This window comes from Eublepharis macularius, chromosome 5 (genome assembly GCF_028583425.1).
Source record: "Eublepharis macularius isolate TG4126 chromosome 5, MPM_Emac_v1.0, whole genome shotgun sequence".
In the NCBI taxonomy this organism is placed as follows: Eukaryota; Metazoa; Chordata; class Lepidosauria; order Squamata; family Eublepharidae; genus Eublepharis; species Eublepharis macularius.
Window position 1 is genome coordinate 103,232,667 of NC_072794.1, and position 6,271 is coordinate 103,238,937.

Consider the following 6,271-nt stretch of genomic DNA (forward strand, 5'->3'; position numbering starts at 1 on the left):
ATATATACCTACAGATGGACATTCAGGTTTCTTCTGTGACATGTAGCACCTTTAAGCTGCCCTAAGTCAGTCCACTCAGAAGCAAGTTCCATATTTTTAAATGGGGTCTACTCCCAGGGAAGTGTTCTTACGATTACACCCTTTGACTAGTATGCCTCTGCAGAGTTTTCTAGGAAAAGCGGAGAGGAGGTTGAATAGAGTTTCCGGGTTTGGCGGTTATAGTTACCAGTCCAGAAGGGGAGTAACTTGAGAGTCCAGTGCTTTGTGGCAAGAAGAGAGAGAGAGAGGCTCAGACATGCAGTCTGAGAGTGCACAGGTGGGTCCAGAACACACACACGGAACTATGGGGAAGGGCCACCCAATTATATTGTGGAACGTACCCTGGGGCAGGGTTGCATATTCTGCCCCAAAACAATAACTTAATGGCTTTATCCGGAGTGAGACAAAGAATTGGGAAAGCTTTGATTAAGCCTTCCAGGGCAAAACTAAAATTATCAGTAATGACTGATGATGACCCGTGATGGCTGGCTGGGAGTGGCTGTCAGAGTCCTGAACAGCCCAGAACGGGAGAGTGGGTAAGGAGAAGATCGGAAGGCTGTGTTAAAGTGATTAATTAAGGTGGAACTCCTGGAAGACCCTATTGTCTTATGGTCTTTGCACATCTCCAGGGGTGTGGGGCTGAAAGCTAGTCTCGCCTGGTGACTCACATGCCAGTAATTTTCCTAGCCAGGAGCTGGCAGCCATTCCCTGCCTTGCTAGGCAATCTCTAGCATAGCTAATAAATGACAGGCCAGATGCTTAGGTTGTATCCCTCTTGTGGTATTTCCTTATGTATTTATTTGTAATATTAAGAAACAGCAACTTTAAGTCACATTATTCCTTATTATTTTTCAAACTTGCACTCTTTGGTGATGGATGCACAGTCTATCTACAGCTATGTCCCAGATCAATTACACTGTCTTGGAACTGGGAAGTATGCTTAGATTCCTATCCAGGAAGATTCTGATTAATATCCAGGAAGTGTGACAACTTTAACCTGACTTTACCCAAGGAAAGATAGCTATAGATACTTCTCTTCCAGGACTCTACCTCTTTTGCAGAAGCAGCTGGAGTTTTTGGCATCTTCAGAATACAGTAAATTAAATGTTTGGCAGATGCAATGGACAGCATAGGGTTTTATTATAGGCTTGTATGTAATGCAACCTGAAACCTACTTGTGAGCCTCCTTCTCTTGAATCGCTATTTAAGCCTTGGACTTTACACCTCCAGCATATTTCCTTATGCGATAGAACAGAGTCCTCTTGCCCTACTCTGCTTATGGCTGGCTCAGCATTCCTCCTATATTTAGGGAACTTGGGCTGTGAAATCTAAAGCATAGCACAAAGGCAGTGCATTTTAATATTTAATTTTTTTAAGTTCAGTCTTTCTAGGAAAATGACCAATGCAAACCATCACCACCCTCAATTTGAGGGCAAAATGATGCAATGGTACTTTTTCTGGGATGTGTGCCTAGATAGCCAGAAGCTGCTGAGTACAAAGGGAGGGAAGGTGGTATTGTGGTATAGCCTGATCTCATGAGATCTCAGAAGCTAAGAAGGGCCAATACTTAGATGGGTGATCACCAAGGAAGAAGCTGCAGAAAAAGGCAATGGTAAACCACCTCTGCTTTTCACTTGCCTTGACAGCCCCTTGCTGGGGTCATGAGTGACTTGGTGGTGCACATGCATACATGTGCACACGCGCACACACAACACACACTGAGTACAAGGGGATTTATGAGTACATTGTAGACCTGAGCTTGGCTCAAGATGGCATTAGTTGAAGGAGAAAGGAGAGGAATAGAAATCTGCTTGTGATTAATGAGGCTACTATTAACTTTTCTGATGAGGTTAAGGATCTTGGAGCATAGGATCGCCTTATTTCCTCGGCACTTAGTGAGCAATCCTAAACAGGTCTACTTGGAAATAAGTCTTATGTTATTCATTGGAGCTTACTGCCAGGAAAGTGTTCTTATGATGACAGCCTGTGTCTCCTGCCACACTAATCCAGGCTTCTGTAGCTTCCAGTCTCAGCTACAGCAATGTGATCTATATTGGGCTGCCCTTGAAGATGATTCAGAAGCTTCAACTGGTGCAGAATGCAGCTGCTTGCTTCTGTTGAATGCTGTGAGGCATGCCTGTAATGGGCGCCAGTTACATTATTCATTTGATTCCAGGCCCAGTTCAGGGTGCTAGTTGTCCGGGGTCTGAGCCTCAGCCCCCGGCCTTGCCAGGAGGAAGCAAGGGGAGGCAGCTGGGAGACAGCTGCCCTGCCGCCCCAGCCGGCAACCAGGGCCAGAACCTGCCTACACCAGGGGGAAGGGGAAGAAGGCGAAAGCCTCAGAGGGCTGGAAGGGGCAAGGAGAGACCAGCTAGTCCCATCCTCCAGGGGGAGGATAAGGGGCTAAACAGACCAGAGGAAAAGGGCAGAGGCAGGGGGAATAGGGACCCAGCAGCGGCCTAAACAGAGCCCTTACCAGCCAAGGAGGAGAAGCAGCCACAACAGCCCAGAACCACACCACAGCTAGAGGACAGTAACCTAGCTCAGGGGATGCTAAGAGCCAAGCCCCTCCAGGTGGAGCTGCTGGAGGCACTCTGTGGGAAGAGCTGGGCAGCCAGCCAAGGGGCCACAGCTGGGCCTGCCTTCAGGAATCAGCTCAGCCAGAGAGGCCTGGCAGCCAGCCAACGAGACACAGCTGTTGCTGACCCAGGCAGCCCAGCCAGCTACCCCAGCTGCAGCAGCTTGAGACAGCCCAGGCCAATGCTGGGAGGCCAAGGAGGGGTGTGGCCTGGCAGGCAGGGCCTGCAAGGAGGGCGGGGCAGTAAAAGGAAGCCCTATAAAGGTTGGCTGGGAAGAGCCCTGAAGTGGTGGGTTTGAGGAGGAGTGATGGTGTGGAGTTGGAGTAGAGCAGTGCAAGAGCAGAGGCTTGAAGGAAGGAATAGCGGAGATAGCAGAGGGTGAGCAGACCAGGTTGAGCAGGCCAGTGAGTGGACTGAGAGGGAGTCTGGGTGAGGTATACCGCCCCTCCTTCCACAGAGCAGGGTCCTGCAGCATCCCTGGCATCCCTCTGATGTCAGGGCAGGCCTGGCTGACGCCCTGCCCAGCGGCAGCTACGGTGAGTGCTGACACTAGTCTAAACCTTGAAATCCTCTGGGACCCTCATATTTGAAGGGCCACCTCTCCCTGTGTGTGTGTGTAAAGTGCCATTGTCATAGCTGATTTATGGCAATCCAACAGGGTTTTCAAGGCAAGAGATGAACAGAGGTGGTTTGCCATTGCCTGCCTCTGCATAACAACCCTGGACTTCCTTGGTGATTTTACCTCCAAATACTGGCTAGGGATAACCCTGTTTAGCTTCCAGGATCTGATGAGACTAGGTTAACCTAGGCCATCTAAATCAGGGTACCTCTCCCTATACTAACCCATAACTCAGCTGAGATCTGGCCAACAGGTCTCTACCAAATACTGAGTTGCAAACTCTGGGAACTGTAATTTCTAAATGGATTAGTCATTGAGCAAGTTGACAGAAGCAGAGTTAAAACAATATGGTGTAAAAGACAGAGACGGTTTAGGTTCATACTGTGAAAACAAACACACAAAGGTAAAATGCTATTTCTGAGTCCTCATTAGCAGGGCAATGTGCTAGTGTGTTCTGCACTCTTTGTCTTACAGAATCACAGAGTAGGAAGGGGCCATACAGACCTTCTGGTCTAACCCCCTGTCCAATGCAGGATGACCCTAAAGTATCTCTGACAAATATTCATCCAGCCTCTTCTTGAAAACTAACACAACCCAGGGCGCCTCCACAAGGACACGCAACAACCAACTACTATAGGAGGCAAATAGGAGTAAACTCCTCTGGGGTATTAAATATATATTAATTTTTATCCAAAAAGTTTTTGTATAAAGTGCAGACAGTGCTGAAGTGTGATGCATACAAAAGTTATAATACAGTATCAAAAAGATTTTTTACAAGTTAATACATGACCAAATAATCAATTTTTAGGTAATTCACAACCATAATAGGTAGATAGTCCAACTGGTATAGTAATCATATCATTTCTTTTGTAGAGTGCGGACCATTCTCCAAATGAGAGTAAAGCAAGTTGTCTTCCCAACAGCCTACGGGTCTATGCCAGCCAATTCTCAGTCCCCGTTTCACCAAACAGGCTTCCTTACGGGCATGATATCATAAATGGTCTCACCATACTCAATCCCATTAAACCAGCTGAAGAGATTCAATGGAGCAATGCTAGTTTTGATACTGTATTATAACTAAATAAAAAAGAGTCCAGTAGCACCTTTAAGACTAACCAATTTTATTGTAGCATAAGCTTTCGAGAATCACATTCTCTTCGTCAGATGCATGGAGGGCAGAAGGAAACTGGTCAAATATAGAGGAGGGGAGGGGAGGGGGAGGAGGAGAGGGGGGATGTAAACAACTCCTTTGATATGGAGATGCAGACATATCAAAGGAGTTGTTTACATCCCCCCTCTCCTACTCCCCCTCCCCTCCCCTCTCCTCCTCTATATTTGACCAGTTTCCTTCTGCCCTCCATGCATCTGACAAAGAGAACGTGATTCTCGAAAGCTTATGCTACAATAAAATTGGTTAGTCTTAAAGGTGCTACTGGACTCTTTTTTATTTTGCTACTACAGACTAACACGGCTAACTCCTCTGTATTATAACTAATGTATGCATTTGGTATAACTCACACTTCAGCACTGTCTGCACTTTATACAAAAACTTTTTGGATAAAAAATAATATATATTTAATACCCCAGAGGAGTTTACTCCTATTTGCCTCCTATAGTAGTTGGTTGTTGCGTCTTCTTGAAAACTGCCAGTGAAGGGAGCTCACCACCTCCCTAGGCAGCTGATTCCCCCTTTGAACTACTCTGTGAAAAAGTTTTTCCTAATATCCAGCTGGTACCTTTCGGCATGTAATTTAAGCCTGTTGCTTCGGGTCCTATCCTCTGCTGCCAACTGGAACAGCTCCTTGCCCTCCTCCAAATGACAGCCTTTTAATTTTTTTAAGAGAGCAATCATGTCCCCCCTCAATCTCCTCCAAATTAAACATTCCCAAGGCCCTCAGTCTTTCCTCATAGGGCTCAGTTTTCAGACCCCTGTTCATCCTCATTGCTCTCTTCTGCACCCTTTGTATAAGCTGTTTTGGGAGATTACTGTTAGATAGGTGAGCTATAAATAATAAGAAACAATGACCATGGTGAAGAATGCAATTTTAGCAGTGCATAGGACATGAAGCACAGAGTGATCTGAAGCATGTTTATTCAGCAGAATGTCCCACTCAGTTCAATATTATGAAGGCCCTTGAAGTTGACACCTCTGCTCAGTAGCACCTTACTACTACTTCCCTGATTCCCCCAAGTATCTGTTCTGCCTTGCTGGTGCTCTAACCTTGATCCTTCTTTACATTGATATTTTCAGTTTGCTTATGCTAAAATGTACGAATCAGACTACCAATTTCTTTCTCATATTTCTGTTAGGATTGCAACCTCCAATTAGGCTTTTTGCTTGCTATAGTCTCTTGTATTACTTCAGCAACCCCACAATCCCTGCAAACTATATAAAACAGAATTGTTCAGGGCATTTTTATAAGCATACTAGGGCTGTATTATAATGGATCAGAAAGGTGCTTTTGTAAAGGGAATGGGACTGTGGACTATTTCATGGTGTGTAGTATAATCTATTTGCTGTATTATCCTGTTCTCACTGCGTTTTATACTTATATAATAATACCACTTTCTGCATTAACATGTCATTTTTACTACTTTATGCTGTTTCAGATTTCTGTACTCACAGTCCTATTACCTTATTAGATGTCTCATCCTATTGTTCGCCTCGATTTACACTGTAATCTGCCTTGAGTCTCAGTGAGAAAAGAGCAGTATAAATAAACTAAATAAACCAGGAAATGCAGTTTATTTTTTTATTTTATGTCATTTATAGTCCACCTTTCTCACTGAGACTCAAGGCGGATTACACAGTAAGAGATTAGTACAATCAGTATCAAGTACATTTGAGTGTGTGCTTTTTGGGTAGCTTGTGTGTGGCATTCTAGGGCTGGCAAACTGTAATAGCGTGCTCGAATCAGCACAACACATGAATGAAATCACAGTTTCAAATATTTGGCATCTCTGGTTAAAAGATCTTAGGCAGCACGATGAGGAAAGACCTTGGCTGAGAATAGAGCCACTCTTTACCAGCTCG